Genomic DNA, 19,598 nt, shown 5'->3' with positions numbered 1-19,598 from the left:
AAAAAAAAAAAAAATGGTTTTGAAGAACCTAGGGGAAGGACAGGAATAAAGACGCAGAAATAGAGAATGGACTTGAGGATATGCGGAGGGGGAAGGGGAAGCTGCGACGAAGTGAGAGTGGCATGGACATATATACACTACCAACCGTAAAATAGCTAGCTAGGGGGAAGCAGCTGCATAGCACAGGGAGATCAGCTCGGTGCTTTGTGACCACCTAGAGGGGTGGGATAGGGAAGGTGGGAGGGAGACGCAAGAGGGAGGAGATATGGGGATATATGTGTAGCTGATTCACTTTGTTATAAAGCAGAAACACACCATTGTAAAGCAATTATACTCTAATACAGATGTTAAAAAAAAAAAGGAGAAAACAAAAAATAGGGTGGGAAGAGGATACTGAAAAGTCTGTCCTAATATTTTTTCCTAGTAAAATACATACAAAACCAATGGATTTGGGCTGAAACAGAATGTAGGCTCTTCCTAGGGCGGGAAAAGCGCAACCTTGCTAGCTTTCTCTAGCACTTCCTGGTGCCTAGTTGAACAGGTTATTATTAAAAGCACAATTTGATAACATAGTTGTTACCTACACAGTTGTTACGTACATCACAGATTGAGTTCTGCCTCTATACTTGGTGGCAAAGAAATATAACTCTGCTTACTTGAAACCCTCTGGAACAGGGGTTCTTGGCAGCCCCCGAAGTGACGTGCAAACGTTTTGTCCATAGATTTGTTTGTTTTTGCGGTACGTGGGCCTCTCACTGTTGTGGCCTCTCCCGTTGCAGAGGACAGGCTCCGGACGCGCAGGCTCAGCGGCCATGGCTCATGGGCCCAGCCGCTCTGCAGCATGTGGGATCTTCCCGGAACGGGGCACGAACCCATGTCCCCTGCATTGGCAGGTGGATTCTCAACCACTGCGCCACCAGGGAAGCCCTGTCCATAGATTTTATCCCGTTCCTCAAAAGGAACCATAACCCCAAAGATTAAGAGTAACTGCTCCAGGGTTGAGAGAACTGGACTCATTCATCTCTGACCAGCAGCAGGCATGGGGTGGGGGAAAGTCTTGGGGTGCTGGAGATGACAGAAGCCTGAGCCATGTGAGCCTCCACTTCCACTACCTCTGTTGGCTGGGAGGGACTGGAACCAGGAGGGGGGTCCTGATTCTCAGGGCTCCAGCCTCACAGGTGAGAGCCTACAGGTTTCTTTTTAACATAGGAAGCCCAGACTCAGGGCGTGGAGTCAGAGTATGTGCTCTGATGAATACCATTCAGATAGAAAAATGGAAAACAGAGTGACAGAAATTAGTATACTTTATAAAAATTTTACAGAAACCAATACACAACTGGCATCATTCAATGCATTTTCCACTGTTACTGTCACCAAATTTATGTTAAATGAGACAAAAATCTTTGCATTATCCTCCAATGTGTTTTTTTAATTCATGCTATTTTATTTATTTTTTTACATCTTTATTCGAATATAATTGCTTTACAATGTTGTGTTAGTTTCTGCTGTACAACAAAGTGAATCAGCTATATGTATACATATACCCCCATATCCCTTCCCTTTTGAGCCTCCTTCCCACCCTCATCACAAAGCATCAAGCTGATCTCCCTGTGCTATGCAGCAGCTTCCCACTAGCCATCCATTTTACATTTGGTAGTGTATATATGTCAGTGCTACCCTCTCACTTCATCCCAGCTTCCAATTCCCTCCGTGTCCTCAAGTAAGTTCTCTACGTCTGTCTCTTTATTCCTGCCCTGCCACTAGGTTCATCAGTACCGTTTTTTTTAGATTCCACATGTATGCATTAGCATACGGTATTTGTTTTTCACTTTCTGACTTACCTCACTCTGTATGATAGACTCTAGGTCCATCCACCTCACTACAGATAACTCAATTTTGTTCCTTTTTATGACTGACTAATATTCCACTGTATACATGTGCCACATCTTCTTTATCCATTCATCTGTCGAAGGACATTCAGGTTGCTTCCATGTCCTGGCTATTGTAAACAGAGCTGCCATGAACATTGTGGTACATGACTCTTTTTGAATTATGGTTTTCTCAGGGTATATGCCCAGTAGTGGGATTGCTGGGTCATATGGTAGTTCTATTTTTAGTTTTTTAAGGAACCTCCATAGTGGCTGTATCAATTTACATTCCCACCAACAGTGCAAGAGGGTTCCCTTTTCTCCACACCCTCTCCAGCACTTATTGTTGGTAGATTTTTTGATGATGGCCAGTCTGACTGGTGTGAGGTGATACCTCACTGTGATTTTGACTTGCATTTCTCTAATGATTAGTGATGTTGAGCATCTTTTCATGTGTTTGTGGGCAATCTGTATATCTTCTTTGGAGGAATGTCTACTTAGGTCTTCTGCCCATTTTTGGATTGGGTTGTTTGTTTTTTTGATATTGAGCTGCATGAACTGCTTGTATATTTTGGAGATTAATCCTTTGTCACTTGCTTCATTTGCAAATATTTTCTCCCATTCTGAGGGTTGTCTTTTCATCTTGTTTATGGTTTCCTTTGCTGTTCAAAAGCTTTGAAGTTTCATTAGGTCCCATTTGTTTATTTTTGTTTTTATTTTCATTACTCTAGGAGGTGGATCAAAAAAGATCTTGCTGTGATTTATGTCAAAGAGTGTTCTTCCTATGTTTTCCTCTAAGAGTTTTATAGTGTCCAGGCTTACAATTAGGTGTCTAATCCATTATGAGTTTATTTTTGTGTATGGTGTTAGGGAGTGTTCTGATTTCATTCGTTTACATGTAGCTGTTCAGTTTTCCCAGCACCACTTATTGAAGAAGCTGTCTTTTCTCCATTGTATATTCTTGCCTTTTTTGTCAAAGATAAGGTGACCATATGTGCGTGGGTTTATCTCTGGGCTTTCTATCCTGTTCCACTGATCTATATTTCTGTTTTTGTGCCAGTACCATACTGTCTTGATTACTGTAACTTTGTAGTATAGTCTGAAGTCAGAGAGCCTGATTCCTCCAGCTCTGTTTTTCTTTCTGAAGATTGCTTTGGCTATTCAGGGACTTTGTTTCCAAATAAACTGTAAAATTTCTTGTTCTAGTTCTGTGGAAAATGCCATTGGTATTTGATAGGGATTGCATTGAATCTTTAGATTGCTTTGGGTAGTACAGTCATTTTCACAATGTCGATTCTTCCAATCCAAAAACACGGTATATCTCTCCATCTGTTTGTACTGTCTTTAATTTCTTTCATCAGTGTCACATAGTTTTCTGCATACAGGTCTTTTGTCTCCTTAGGTAGGTTTATTCTTAGGTATTTTATTCTTTTTGTTGCAATGGTAAATGGCAGTGTTTCCTTAGTTTCTTTTTCAGATTTTTTCGTTGTTAGTTATAGGAATACAAGAGATTTCTGTACATTAATTTTGTATCCTGCTACTTTACCAAATCCATTGATTAGCTCTAGTAGTTTTCTGGTGGCATCTTTAGGATTTTCAGACTATGTTTTAGAAAGCCAAGGGATGAGCAGAATTAAAAGCATTTTTTCGAAATAAAGGACCACATTTCAGTTTGCAGCACATGTTACAAAGCATTTTAAATTTCTTTTCTTTTTAACATTCTTTGTCTATGCCCCCAGTACACAGATATTCTAAAGTCTCTATCATTAGCAATCACTATTTTTGGAACTGAAACAAATTCAGGTGCCACTCATGAGCTGTAATGGCTGCTAAGGTACCAGAACACGTTTCTATCTGCTCTGTTAGGATGACTGGAAACAAGCAAGCAGTTCACTCCACTGATGGAAATCTTCCCTCTTCCATTCATTCAAAAGATCATTCTCACACTGCTTTGTTTTTCTTCAAGACTTTTCAACATCTGACACATATACACATGCATCACCATTACAGCTCCTTCCCAATAAAATAAAAGTTCCACAAGAGCAATGACTTTTAAAGTCCCTCACCGGCGTCATACACATGCACACAACACCAACGATGATAGTGACTGGAGAATTTCGTTTTCCTTTTAGAAAACTGAGGGATAACTGCCTCTCTGGCAGGCAAGTAGGAGACTGGGATTCTGGTTGTGACTTTCTTTCTGATTCACCATTCTACAAATGTTCAAAAAATATGTCTCATCCTTTCAATAAAAAAAAATTAACCACAAGAAATTCTTCGAGCAGAAATGGGCTTCCATTGGGCGTGTGGAGTAGGTTTTGCTTACCTCTGCCCACCCTTCCCATATGGTTCCTTCTGATGGCAGAAATGTAAATCTTAAATCTGCCTTCAAGTTAGGGGAAAGCTGTTATCTTTTTAGATGAGAGAGAGAATGGTCACCTGAAACTTTAAAAAAACTGAAACAAATCTTTAAACAGTTTTCAAAAGATTACAGGGCGCTTACACTAGTCTGTTAAAATGTCATGATACTACATTTACCTGACCTCCTCTCTCAAACAGCTGCCCTCCCCATTACTTTCTATCCTCACACTGCTTTTTCTTTAAAAGACTTTTCAACATCTGACACATACACACCTATATATACACATGCAAAATACATGTTTATTGTCATTACACCTCCTCCTCAGTAAAATATAAGTTCCACAAGGGTAAGTACTTTTAAAGAACAGTTTTATGATCGACATACAATAAACTGCACACATATCTTAAGAGTGTACAAAAAGAGTATACAATTTGATGTTTTGACATATGTATATACCCATGAAATCAAGATGATGAACATACCCATCGCTTGTAGATATTTTCTCATAACCCTATGTAATCCTGTCCTCTGCTGTATCCCCTTGCAGGCAACAGCTGACCTGCTCTCTGCCATGAGTGATTTGTTTATATTTTCTTGACTTTTACATATTTGGAATCAAATAGTATGTATTCTTCGTCTGGTTTCTTTCACTTAGCATGATTATTTTGACACTCATCCACATCATTGCTTGTATCAATAGCTCATCCATTTTACTGTTGGGTAATATTCCATCATACAGATGTACCTCAATTTGTTTAACCATTCACCTCTCCATGGACTTCTGGGTTGCTTCTAGTTTGGGGCTATAACAAATAAAGTTGCTAGGAATCTTTATGCCCAAGTCTTTCCCAAAGTAGTTGCATTGCTGCATGTTCCTATCAATAGCGAAGAAGAGTCCTAGTTGTTCCACAGTCTTGCCAACATTGTTTTATTCTAATATGTTTTATTCTATATTCTAATATGTGGTGGCATTTCACTATGTTTTAATTTATATTTCCCTAATGAATAATCAATCACCTTGTTCACAAGTTTATTTCTTCTTTGATGAAGTGTCTTCTCAAATATTTGTCCTTCTTTTTCCTTCTCATTAGGTTTAGAGAGTTCTTTATACACTCTGTATGCATGTCCTTTATCAGATTTGTGATTTGTGACTACTCTCTTTGTTCTCTTATCGGTGACTTTTGAAGAATACACATTCCTAATTTTGATAAAGTCTGATTTATTATTTTTTTCTATGGATCATGCTTTGCCCTTGTCTAAGAAATCTCTGCATAACCTAATACCACAAAAATTTTTCTCCTGTATGTTCAGAACTATAATACATTTGGAGTTAATTTCATATATACTGCAAATTATTTTTTTAACATGGATGTCCAATTGTTTCAGCACCAATTGAACTATCTTTATACTTTTATTGAAAGTCAATTAACCATATATATGTGAGTCTCTTTCCAGATTTTCTATTGAGTTGTATTGATCTCTTTGCCCAACTTTATGGTGAATAAAGATGTTATCTATTCATTAACAAGCTCTCTTGATTTGATTACTGTGAGTTAATAATAAGTCTTGAAGTAAGGTAGGTAGGCCCTCCAACTTCATTTTTTTGTCAAGTTGTTCTGGCTCTTTTAAGTCCTCTATATTTCACATGAATTTTGGAATCAACCTAATAATCTCTACAGAATAACCTCCTAGGGTCTTGATTAGGGTTGTGCTGAATTTATCTATCAATTTTGAGAGAACTAACATCTTAAAAATATTGAGTCTTCTAGATCATGAACACAGTATATCTTTCCATTGCTTTAGGCTGTTTTTTAACTTCTATCAACAATTATTTTAGTTTTCAGTATAAAGGTCTTTCAAATCTTGTCAAAAGCATCCCTAAAAGAGACCTTCAAGATGGCAGAGGAGTAAAGACGTACAAATCACCTTCTTCCCCAGGAATACATCAAAAATGCATCTACATGTGGAACAACTCCTACAGAACACCTACTGAATGCAGGCAGAAGACCTCAGACTTCCCAAAAGGCAAGAAAATCCCCACATACCTGGGTAGGGCAAAAGAAAAAAGAAAAACAAAGAGACAAAAGAATAGGGAACCTCTGGGAGGGAGCTGTGAAGGAGGAAGTTTCCACACACTAGGAAGCCCCTTCACTGGTGGAGACAAGGGGTGGGCAGGGGGGAAGCTTCAGAGCCACGGAGGAGAGTGCAGCAACAGGCGTGCAGAGGGCAAAGTGGAGAGATTCCTGCACAAAGGAACGGTGTCAACCAGCACTCACCAACCTGAGACGCTTGTCTGCTCACCCGCCAGGGTGGGTGGGGGCTGGGAGCTAAGGCTCGGGTTTCACAGGTCAGATCCCAGGGAGAGGACTGGGGTTGGCTGTGTGAACACAGCCTGAAGGGGGCTAGTGCACCACAGCTAGCCAGAAGACAGTATGGGAAAAAGTCTGGATCTGCTGGAGAGGCAAAAGACCATTGTTTCAGGGTGTGCGAGGAGAGGGCATTCAGAGCACCGCCTAAACGAGCTCCAGAGATGGGTGGAGCCACGGCTATCAGCTAAGACCCCAGAGGCGGGCATGAACTGCTAACGCTGCTGCTGCTACCACTAAAAATCCTGTGTGCAACCACAGGTCACTTCCCACACCCCCCTGGGAGCCTGTGCAGCCCTCCACTGCCAGGGTCCTGTGATCCAAGGACAACTTTCCCTGCAAAACACACAGTGCACCTCAGGCTGTTGCAATGTCACGCTAGCCTCTGCCGCCACAGGCTGGCCCCACAATCCAATTATGACTACCGTACCCCTCCCTCTCCCTGGCCTGAGTGAGCAAGAAAGCCCTAATCAGCTGCTGATTTAACCTTCTCCTATCTGGGCGGGGAGCAGACTCCTGAGGGCAGCCTACACTCAGAGGCGGGGCCAAAACCAAAGCTGAACCCCAAGAGTTGTGTGAACAAAGAAGAGAAAGGGAAATTTCTCTGTGCAGCCTCAGGAGGAGTGGATTAAATCCCTACAATCAACTTGATAAACCCTGCATCTGTGGAATACCTGAATAGACAACGAATGTTCCCCAAATTGAGGTGGTAGACTTTGGGAGCAACTGTAGACCTGGGGTTTGCTTTCTGCATCTAATTGGTTTTTGGTTTTATTTTTATCTTAGTTTAGTTTTTAGTGTTTAATATCATTGGTGGATTTGTTAATTGGTTTGGTTGCTCTGTTCCTTTTTGAATTTTTTTATTTTTTCCCCTTTTTCTCTTTTTGTGAGTGTGTATGTGTATGCTTCTTTGTGTGATTTTGTCTGTTTAGGTTTGCTCTTACCACATGTCCTAGAGTTCCATCTTTTTTTTTTTTTTCTTTTCTTTCTTCCTTCCTTTTCTTCTGAGCCATGTGGCTGGCGCGGTCTTTGTCCTCCGGCCGGGTGTCAGACCTGAGCCTCTGAGGTGGGAGGGCCAAGTCCAGGACATTGGACCACCAGAAACCTCCCAACCCCACATGATATCAATTGGCGAGAGCACTCCCAGAGATCTTCGTCTCAACACTAATACCCAGCTCCACCAACGGCCAGCAAGCTCCAGTGCAGGAGGCCCCATGCCAAAAAACTAGGAAGACAGGAACACAATCCCACCCATTAGCAGAGAGGCTGCCTAAAGTCATACTAAGTTCACAGACACCCCAAAACACACCACCGGATGCAGCCCTGCCCACCAGAAGCACAAGATGCAGCCCCACCCACCAGAACACAGGTACCAGTCCCCTCCACCAGAATGCCTACACAAGTCACTGAACCAACCTCACCCACTGGGGGCAGACACCAAAAATAATGGGAACTACAAACCTGCAGCCTGTGAAAAGGAGACCCCAAACACACTAAGTAAAATGATAAGACAGAGAAATATGTAGCAGATGAAGGAGCAAGGTAAAAACACACCAGACCAAACGAATGAAGACGAAATAGTCAGTCCACCTGAAAAAGGATTCAGAGTAATGATAGTGAAGATGATCCAAAATCTCAGAAATAGAATGGAGAAAATACAAGAAGTGTTTAACAAGGACTGAGAAGAACTAAAGAGCAAACAATGATGAATCAACACAATAAATGAAATTAAAAATACTCTAAAAGGAATCAATAGCAGAATAACTGAGGCAGAAAAATGGATAAGTGACCTGGAAGATAAAATAGTGGAAATAACTGCTGCAGAGCAGAGTAAAGAAAAAGAATGAAAAGAATTGAGGACAGTCTCAGAGGTCTCTGGGACAATATTAAAGCACCAACATTCAAATTACAGGGGTCCCAGAAGAAGAAGAGATAAAGAAAGTGCCTGAGAAAATATTTGAAGAGATTATAGTTGAAAACTTCTCTAACATGGGAAAGGAAATAGTCAATCAAGTCGAGGAAGCACAGAGAGTCCCATACAGGATAAATCCAAGGAGAAACACACCAAGACACAAATTAATCAAACTATCAAAAATTAAATTCAAAGAAAAAATATTAAAAGCAGCAAAGGAAAAGCAACAAATAACATACAAGGGAATCCCCATAAGGCTAACAGCTGATCTTTCAGAAGAAACTCTGCAAGCCAGAAGGGAGTGGCAAGACATATTTAAAGTGATGAAAGGGAAAAATCTACAACCAAGATTACACTACCCAGCAAGGATCTCATTCAGATTTGACAGAGAAATTAAAACATTTACAGACAAGCAAAAGTTAAGAAAATTCAGCACCACCAAACTAGCTTTCAACAAATGCTAGAGTAACTTCTCTAGGCAGGAAACACAAAAGAAGGAAAAGACCTACAATAACAAACCCAAAACAATTAAGAAAATGATAGTAGGAACATACATATTGATAATTACCTTAAATGTAAATGGATTAAATGCTCCAACCAAAACAAACATATTAGCTGAATGGATTCAAAAACAAGACCCATATATATGCTGTCTACAAGAGACCCACACCAGATGTAGAGACACATACAGACTGAAAGTGAAGGGATGGAAAAAGATATTCCATGCAAATGGAAATCAAATGGAAGCTGGAGTAGCAATACTCATATCAGATGAAATAGACTTCAAAGAAAAGACTATTACAAGAGACAAAGAAAGACACTACATAATGATCAAGGGATTAATCCAAGAAGAAGATATAACAGTTGTAAATATTTATGTACCCAACATAGGAGCACCTAAATACATAAGGCAAATGCAAACAGCCATAAAGGGGAAATTGACAGTAACACAATAATAGTAGAGGATTTTAACACCCCATTTTCACCAATGGGTAGATCATCCCAAATGAAAATAAGGAAACACAAGCTTTAAAAGTCACATTAGGGTTTCCCTGGTGGTGCAGTGGTTAAGAGTCCGCCTGCCGATGCAGGGGACGTGGGTTCGTGCCCCGGTCCGGGAAGATCCCACATGCCGCGGAGCGGCTGGGCCCGTGAGCCATGGCTGCTGAGCCTGCGTGTCCGGAGCCTGTGCTCCGCAACGGGAGAGGCCACAACAGTGAGAGGCCCATGTACCGCAAAAAAAAAAAAAAAAAAAAGTCACATTAGATCAGACGGACTTAACTGATATTTATAGGACATCCCATCCAAAAACAACAGAATATACTTTCTTCTCAAGTGCTCATGGAATATTCTCCAGGATAGATCATATCATGGGCCACAAATCAAGCATTGGTACACTTAAGAAAACTGAAATCATATCAAGTATCTTTTCCAACCACACGCTTTGAGACTAGATATGAATTCAGGAAAAAAAAAAACTGCTAAAAATACAAACACATGGAGGCTAAACAATACACTACTAAATAACCAAAAGATCACTGAAGAAATTGAAGAGGAAATGAAAAAATAGCTAGAAACAAATCACAATAAAAACACAATGACCAAAACCTATGAGATGCAGCAAAAGCAGTTCTAAGAGGGAAGTTTATAGCAATACAATCCTACCTCAAGAAACAAAAAACATCTCAAATAAACAACCTAAGCTTACACCTAAAGCAATTAGAAAAAGAACAAAAAAAACCCCAAAGTTAGCAGAAGGAAATAAATCATAAAGATTAGATTAAAAAATAAATGAAAAACAAATGAAAGAAATGATAGCAAAGATCAATAAAACTAAAAGCTGATTCTTTGAGAAGATAAACAAAATTGATAAACCATTAGCCAGACTCATCAAGAAAAAAAGGGAGAAGACTCAATCAACAGAATTAGAAATGAAAAAGGAGAAGTAACAACTGACACTGCAGAAATACGAAGGATCATGAGAGACTACTACAAACAACTAGATGCCAGTAAAATCGACAACCTGGAAGAAATGGACAAATTCTTAGAAATACTGAACCAGGAAGAAATATAAAATATGAACAGACCAATCACAAGCACTGAATTGAAACTGTGATTAAAAATCTTCCAACAAACAAAAGCCCAGGACCAGATGGTTTCACAGGTGAATTCTATCAAACATTTAGAGAAGAGCTAAGACCTATCCTTCTCAAACTCTTCCAAAATATAGCAGAGTGACGAACACTCCCAAACTCATTCTATGAGGCCATCACCCTGATACCAAAACCAGACAGAGATGCCACACACACACACACACACACACAAACTACAGGCCAATATCACTGATGAACATAGATGCAAAGATCCTCAACAAAATACTGGCAAATAGAATCCAAAAGTACGTTAAAAGGATCATACACCATGATCAAGTGGGGTTTATCCCAGGAATGCCAGGATTCTTCAATATATGCAAATCAATCAATGTGATACACCATATTAATTAACTGAAGGATAAAAACCACATGATCATCTCAATAGATGCCAAAAAGCTTTTGACAAAATTCAACACTGATTTATGATAAAAACCCTCCAGAAAGTGGGCATAAAGGGAACCTACCTCAACATAATAAAGGCCATATATGACAAACCCACAGCCAACATCATTCTCAGTGGTGAAAAACTGAAACCATTTCCTCTAAGATTAGTAACAAGACAAGGTTGCCCACTCTCATCACTATTATTCAACATAGTTTTGGAAGTTTTAGCCACAGCAATCAGAGAAGAAAGAGAAATAAAGGTAATCCAAATCAGAAAAGAAGAAGTAAAACTATCACTGTTTGCAGATGACATGATACTATACATGGAGAATCCTAAAGATGCTACCAGAAAACTACCAGAGCTAATCAATAAATTTTGTAAAGTAGCAGGATACAAAATTAATGCACAGAAATCTCTTGTATTCCTATACACTAATGCCGAAAAATCTGAAAGAGAAATTAAGGAAACACTCCTATTTACCATTGCAACAAAAAGAATAAAATACCTAGGAATAAACCGACCTAAGGAGACAAATGACCTGTATGCAGAAAACTGTAAGACACTGATGAAAGAAATTAAATACAAACAGATGGAGAGATATACCATGTTTTTGGATTGGAAGAATCAACATTGTGAAAATGACTGTACTACCCAAAGCAATCTAAAGATTCATTGCAATCCCTATCAAGCTACCAATTGCATTTTTCACAGAACTACAACAAAATATTTTACAATTTGTAGGGAAACACAAAAGACCCTGAATAGCCAAAGCACTCTTGAGAAAGAAAAATGGAGCTGGAAGAATCAGGCTCCCAGACTTCAGTCTCTACTACTAAGCTACAGTAATCAAGACAGTATGGTACTGGAACAAAAACAGAAATATATAGATCAATGGAACAGGATAGAAAGCTCAGAGATAAACCCATGCACATATGGTCCCCTTCTCTTTGACAAAGGAGCCACGGACATACAATGGAGAAAAGACAGCCTCTTCAATAAGTGGTGCTGGGAGAACTGAACAGCTACATGTAAACGAATGAAATTAGAACACTTCCTAACACCATACAGAAAAATAAACTCAAATTGGATTAAAGACCTAGGGGCTTCCCTGGTGGCACAGTGGTTGAGGGTCTGCCTGCCGATGCAGGGGACGCGGGTTCGTGACCCGGTCCGGGAAGATCCCACATGCCGCGGAGCGGCTGGGCCCGTGAGCCATGGCTGCTGAGCCTGCGCGTCTGGAGCCTGTGCTCTGCAACGGGAGAGGCCACAACAGTGAGAGGCCTGCGTACAGCCAAAAAAAAAAAAAAAAAAAAAAAGGATTAAAGACCTAAATGTAAGGCCAGACACTATAAAACTCTTAGAGGAAAACATAGGAAGAACACCCTATGACATAAGTCATAGCAAGATCCTTTTTGATCCACCTAGAGAAATGAAAATAAAAACAAAAATAAACAAATGGGACCTAATGAAACTTCAAAGCTTTTGAACAGTAAAGGAAACCATATACAATACGAAAAGACAACCCTCAGAATGGGGGAAAATATTTGCAAACGATGCTACTGACAAAGGATTAATCTCCATAATATACAAGCAGCTCATGCAGCTCAATAACAAAAAAACAAACAACCCAATCCAAAAATGGGCAGAAGACCTAAGTAGACATTCCTCCAACGAAGATATACAGATTGCCCACAAACACATGAAAAGATGCTCAACATCATTAATCATTAGAGAAATGCAAATCAAAATCACAGTGAGGTATCACCTAACAGCAGTCAGAATGGCCATCATCAAAAAATCTACAAACAGTAAATGCTGGAGAGGGTGTGGAGAAAAGGGAACCCTCTTGCACTGCTGGTGGGAATGTATATCGATACAGACACTATGGAGAACAGTATGGAGCTTCCTTAAGAAACTAGAAATAGAACTACCATATGACACAGCAATCCCACTACTGGGCATATACCCTGAGAAAATCATAATTCAAAAAGAGACATGTACCACAATGTTCACTGCAGCACTATTTACAATAGCTAGGACATGGAACCATCCTAAATGTCCATGGACAGGTGAATGGATAAAGAAGATGTGGCACGTATATACAATGGATTATTACTCGGCCATAAAAAGGAATGAAATTGAGTTATTTGTAGTGAGGTGGAAGGACCTATAGCCTGTCATACAGAGTGAAGTAAGTCAGAAAGAGAAAAACAAATACTGTATACTAATACATACATATGGAATCTAAAAAAAATATGGTTCTGATGAACCTAGGGGTAGGATAGGAACAAAGATGAAGACGTAGGGAATGGACTTGAGGACACGGGGAGGGGGAAGGGTAAGCTGAGATAAAGTGAGAGAGTAGTACTGACATATATACACTACCAAATGTAAAATAGCTAGCTAGTGGGAAGCAGCTGCATAGCACAGGGAGATCAGCTCAGTGCTTTGTGACCACCTAGAGGGGAGGAATAGGGATAGTGGGAGGGAGGTGCAAGAGGGAGGGTATGTGGGGATATATGTATACATATAGCTGATTCACTTTGTTATACAGCAGAAACTAACACAACATTGTAAAGCAATTATACTCCAGTAAAGGTGTTAAAAAAAGAAAAGTATCACTAAGTATTTCACATTTCTGTTGTTATCATAAATAATATTTTTATTCATTTCCACTTTGGATTGTTGCTGCTGTATAAAATTACAGTTCTTTTTATATCCTGAACTCTATATATTCATCTTGTATCAAGTACACCCATAGGTTAAACTTTAGTAGCTTTTTTATAGATTCCATCTGATTTTCTACATATATAAATCATGTTGTTCATGAATAAAGACAGATTTACTTCTTTCTTTCCAATCTATATGCATTTTAAATTCTTTTTCTTGCCTTACCTTATTAGAACCTCCAGTACAATGGTGAACAGAGTGAACATTTTTGCCTTGTGAAACCATTCAGTCTTTCTTCATTAAGATATTTATTATAGGTTTTCCATAGATGTTCTTTATCAGGTTAAAAAATTTTCCTATTCCAGGTTTACTGGGAGTATTTTTGTTTGCTTGCTTTTTGGCTTAAATCAGAAATGGATGTTAGATTTGTTTTGAACGCTTCTTTTCCTGCATCCATTGAGATAAACGTGTATTTTTTCAGTCTATTAATATGATAAATCATAGTGATTAATAGAATATTAAACCAACCTTGTATTCCTGGAATAAACCCCACCTGGTAAAGATGTGCTATTTTTTAAAAAAAATCTTTTTTTGGACTTAATTTGCTAAAATCCTGTTAAGTGTTTTTACTACATATATGTCTATTAAGGAAATTTGTTTATAGTTTTATTTCTTGTACTATCTTTGCCTGCTTTGGGTATCAGATTAAGCTAGCCCCATAGAATGAATTAGGAAATATTCCCTAATATTCAATTTTGCAAAAGAACTTGTATAGCACTGATACTATTTCTTACTTAAACGTTCAGTGGAATTCATTGGTGAAGCCACATGGGTCTGGAGTCTTCTTTGTGAGAAGGGTTTTAACTAAAAATATAATTTAACACACACAAAGCTATTCATGATTATCTCTTTTGCTTTGGCAGTTTGTGTCTTCCAAGGAATTTGTCCATTTCAGCAAAATTGTTGAATTCATTGACAAAGGTTTTCATAATATTTCCTTATAAACCATTTAAAAGCCATAAAATCTGTAGTACAGTCACCTCTCTCATTCATTATATTAATAATTTTCTTCTCACTTTTTTGTTAAATTTTGTTAGAAATTTATCAGTCTTCTAAAAAATACTAGCTTTTCCTTTCATTGATTTTCTCTATTATTTTTCTGCTTTCTTTTTCATTGACTGCTGTCCCGATCTTTATTATTTCCTTTCTCCTACTTATACTGGGTTTAATTTGTTCCTCTTATTTTAGTTTCTTAAGATAGAACTGATCTTAGACCTTTCTTCTTTTCAAATATAATCAATTGGTACTATAAATTTCCCTTGAACTGTTGTATTAGTTGTATCCCACAGATAAACATTTTGCTTTCATTTTTACTCAGTTCAAGATACTTTCTCGTTTCCCTGCTGTTTTCTTTGACCCATGGATTATTTTAAATTGTGTTTAGTTTCCAAATACTTGGAATTTTTCCACATACCCTTTTGTTTTGATTTCTAATTTAATTCCCTTTCATTCAAAGAGAATATGCTTTAAATTATTTGGATCCTTTTAAATTTATACAGAGTTGTTTTGCCCAAATATGGTATATCATGGTAAGTGTTCTGTATAGCCTTGAAAAGAATAAGTCTTCTGTTATTGGGTGGTTTTCTATAAACGTCAGTTAGATTAAGTTTGGTTGATAGTATTGCTAAAGTCTTTTGTAATCTTAATGATTTTCTCTCTACTTCTATTAATTACTTGAAGATAGGTATTGAAATATCCAACTATAATTTTGGATTTATCTATTTTTCCTTGCAGTTCTATTAGCTTTGCTTTATGTATTTAAGTTTTGTTATTAGGTACACAAATGATTAAGATTGTAATGTCCTGTTGATGAACTGATCCCTTTGTTATAATGAAATAATCCTCCTGATCTCCAATAATATTACTTGCTTTGAAATCTACTTCATAGATATTAATATAACCACTCTCGTCTTCTCTTGATTGGTATGAGCATGGAATATCATTTCCCATTTTACCTATCTGTATTTTACATTTAAAGTGGGTTTCTCTAATCCACATAGAGGTGTTTTTTGCTTTTTATCCAGTCTGACAATCTCTGTCTTTTAATTGTGTTTAGAGTTTATCTACATTTAATGTGATGACTGATATGGTTGGGATTAAATGTACCATCTTGCTATTTGTTTTATACTTGTCTCATCTGGGACTTTGTTTTACACTTAGGCTATATCCCTAATTCCTTAAACAGTGCTTGCCACATAGCAGTACTCAATAAAACTTCCTGAATAAGTGAATATATCATTCAATCGGATGTCAGAGAACATTCAGTCTACCATTTTAGAGATGAGGAAATTAAAGCTAAAGTTAGTAAAATAACTTGCTAAAGATGATACAAATAGCAACTGAAGCAGCAAAAACCTAGGTTTCCTGATCCCAAGCTCTTTCTACTATAGTACTTAGAATGTGAAGACTGCATGAAAACTGTTTTTGCCTTTGATTGCTTCTCCAGACATTAGTTAAAGATATTTATGCTGGAGGACATTATTTCTTGCCCAAGCCCCCCTCACACACAGAAGCAGAAGGCAATACAGTTAAATGTAAACATATGTACAGGGAAGTAAAAACCCTAAAATTTTATATATGGGGAAAGATGTGAGAGAGATTTGCAAAAAAATGCTACAGAGGTATACTCACAGAAATCATCAAGAATGCTCAGACCTTGGATTTTATCACAGATTACTAGAATATACATTTAAACAATAAGTGAACAAATTTCAAATATTTAATTATTATGGGCTGAACTGTATTCCTCTCCAAATCCATATGTTGAAGTCCTAACCTCCCCCAGTGACTATTTGAAGATAGGGCCTTTAAAGAGATGATTACATTAAAATGGGGCGTTAGCCTTAATCCTACCTGACTTGTGTCCTCATAAATGGAGAAAATTTGGACCCTCAAAAGGACACCAGGAGCATACACACACAGAGGACAAAGTAAGAAGGCGGCCATCTGCAAGCCAAGGAAAGAGGCTTCAGAAGAAACCAACCCTGCCAACACCTTGATCTTAGATTCCAGCCTCCAGAACTGTGAGAACATAAAAATTTCTGTTGTTTAAGTCACCCAGTCTGTGGTATTTTGTTATGGCAGCCCTAGCGGGCTAACACATTAATATTCTATTTTGTGTTTAAACCAATATCGTCTTAATATCGTCTTCTTTTCTCTCTGCACACATCTCTCAAAACACTCCTGCATCAATTGCCACAATGTAAGCTTTCATTTAATAATGGTAAGGTATGGACAAAGTCAGGAGCACTCAACTGTAAATCTCAGCTACCTTTATATGTTACCTCAATGAATGGCCATAGTGTCATTAACTGCAAACTTAACATATTTTCCCAACGACACATTAAATTTGGCACAGCTCTTTCTCTAAAAGCTAATTTGTTTTCAGACAATGTAGTTCCCAAACATCAAAACAGGAAGATCAAGGTGCTGGGTTCAAGACAGTACTTTCAGTTTACTGAAAAGGTATAGACATAATTGGGTTTACAACCTCAAGTCCCTACAGTGGCAACGGAGTTGCAGCTCCGTAACTCCTTTCTGCAGTGATCCTCTACCACGCTTCCCACACTGACCCTCTACCAAATTTTAACTGTTACAAAATCAGTCTGTTATGTGCTATCTAGAATTTCTAAAAGTAAATATTTTTATGTTTCTTTACAGTGTAAGGGAAAGAATGGAGAGAGAAAAAAATTACCTAAACTTGCTAGAGTAAGTCATATTCACCACTTCTAGTATGGCTGGAAGGACAGCATGGGTGTTTGAAGGTCAGTCTCCCTGACCTTCCTTAGCAACAAAATCAATTGCTACCACAAAGTCTGTACATTCTTCTGTTTTCAGTTTAGGTGCTCTAAAATAAACAGCAGGGCTTGAAACTTTCAGAGAAAGGTGACACAGTGATTATGGAACGTTAATTGCCACTTTAATTAAATAAATACTGTGGTTATCTCATACACTATTCTGTGATGACATACATGGGTCAAAAGTACTAGAAACATAGACACAGTAAAAACTGCCAACTATTGAATGCTTAGATTTGTCACAGACATTAATCTGATGCTATAATTCCACCTCTTCAAGATAACTCAAGAGAGTAACTAAGATTAGGTAGGGATTCTGGTTTATTTAATCTCTAGTTCTTCTGAAAAACTGGTTTTATGGTTTGTGTGTGTGTGTGTGTGTGTGTGTGTGTGTATTCCAATATACGCATGTATTGGAAAAAATGGTAATATGGAAAGAGGATTTATTTCAAACAAAACTAACAGATCTATGACAAACAAGATTTAATTATATTTTCTGCTAACCTTTCCCATGTCAATTAACTTTTCTTGACAGATGATCAGAAGCTCAAAAAACTATATTTCATTTTTTCAAAATCACACAATAGTAATTCATGTCCATAATGTTGACCTTGATCCTATAAAAAATGCACCAAGGGATCCAAGATATACACTAACATACAACTATTATATCATAAATTGATCCCAACGAAATGACTATTTTAGCTATAACACACATTAAACATTTAATTAATATATTTGGAACTTAGAAGGGCTTTTAAATAAACAGCATTTTATTTGAACTGCTTTTAAAGTAATTCCCAGAAATTTGAACTCATGTTTTTTTTCCTTGATACATTCTCTCATTTAAAAAGTTCACAAGCACTCATTTCAATGACTGTAGGTCTGTCGATAGGTGATACTATTCGCAAACATCCATAGATACAAGGCATATTTGAAGATTTCAGTTATACTTGGAGAAGAGCTGCTAATAAAGGTAAAAGAGTTCTCATTAGTGAAATGAAGAGGGCCTTACTGAAAGTCAGGGGACAGTAGTAAAAATGACTTTGCTTCTATGATAGTGATTATGGGCAAATTGCATGCATTATAAACTTCAGTTTTCACTCAGAACCTGCTGAAACAATGTATTCTTTATTGCTTGTCCAGGAGATTTCATAGGTACTGTCCAGCATCAGCAGTGTAGCAGCCACTCATCACTATTTCTCTCTCTCTCTCTTTTTTTTTTTTTTTTTTTTGCAGTACGTGGGCCTCTCACTGCTGTGGCATCTCCCGTTGTGCAGCACAGGCTCTGGACGCACAGGCTCAGCGGCCATGGCTCATGGGCCCAGGCGCTCCGCAGCATGTGGGATCTTCCCGGACCGGGGCACGAACCCGTGTCCCCTGCATCGGCAGGCAGCCTCTCAACCACTGCGCCACCAGGGAAGTCCTCATCACTATTTCTGATTAGGAATGTTCAAAAACATAGGCCAAAGTTAAATGAGTATGTAAATTGGGGAGAAATTATATATAGGCAATTTCCAATTTATAAATCAGTTTTGTTACAAAAGCCTGCAAGGAAGTTGGAGAAAACCTGAGACCTATTTCAATAGACAGAAAACAAAATCAAACAAAAAAATCCTACACAGTGTGGGTATGCTCCCAGGCAGTAATATGAAAGTCTATTAAACCTAAAACACAGGGGGAAAAAAGCAATGTTAATAATAAAGCTACCAACCAATAATCATAATATTTTCATAGAGAAATTCATATTATATTTCTATGAGGATGACCAAGAACCTAGCTCCTTTGCCCAAGTTCCTGCAATGACAGCCACCTTCTCATTATCACACCAGATCAACTCCCTAGAAAAGATCCAGTGATAAAAGAGCTCCTAGGTTGGGGGGATGAGATTTTGGTGAGAAGTAAAGAAAGAAAGGTAGGGGCTTTAAAAGCTGAGGAAGAAAAGGTGAAAGTTTAATTTGAAGGAAGGAAGAGTCAGAGAGCAGTTTCTATGAAAGCGGTCATAAGAGGTTCTAAACACACACC

At 38.1% G+C, this 19,598-nt stretch overlaps 1 protein-coding gene across 2 annotated transcripts in view; it reads right to left on the bottom strand.

Moving 5' to 3' along the window:
- Positions 1-19,598, bottom strand: part of AKT3 (AKT serine/threonine kinase 3) — a gene marked incomplete at both ends in the record, with an annotated part of 378,522 nt that overhangs the window by 12,769 nt on the left and 346,155 nt on the right. The gene's annotated exons all lie outside the window — the stretch shown is intronic.

This window comes from Hyperoodon ampullatus, assembly GCF_949752795.1.
Source record: "Hyperoodon ampullatus genome assembly, chromosome: 2".
Classification (NCBI taxonomy): domain Eukaryota; kingdom Metazoa; phylum Chordata; class Mammalia; order Artiodactyla; family Ziphiidae; genus Hyperoodon; species Hyperoodon ampullatus.
Note: the sequence above shows the minus strand (reverse complement) of the source record. Positions and strands in the feature narration are given on the sequence as shown.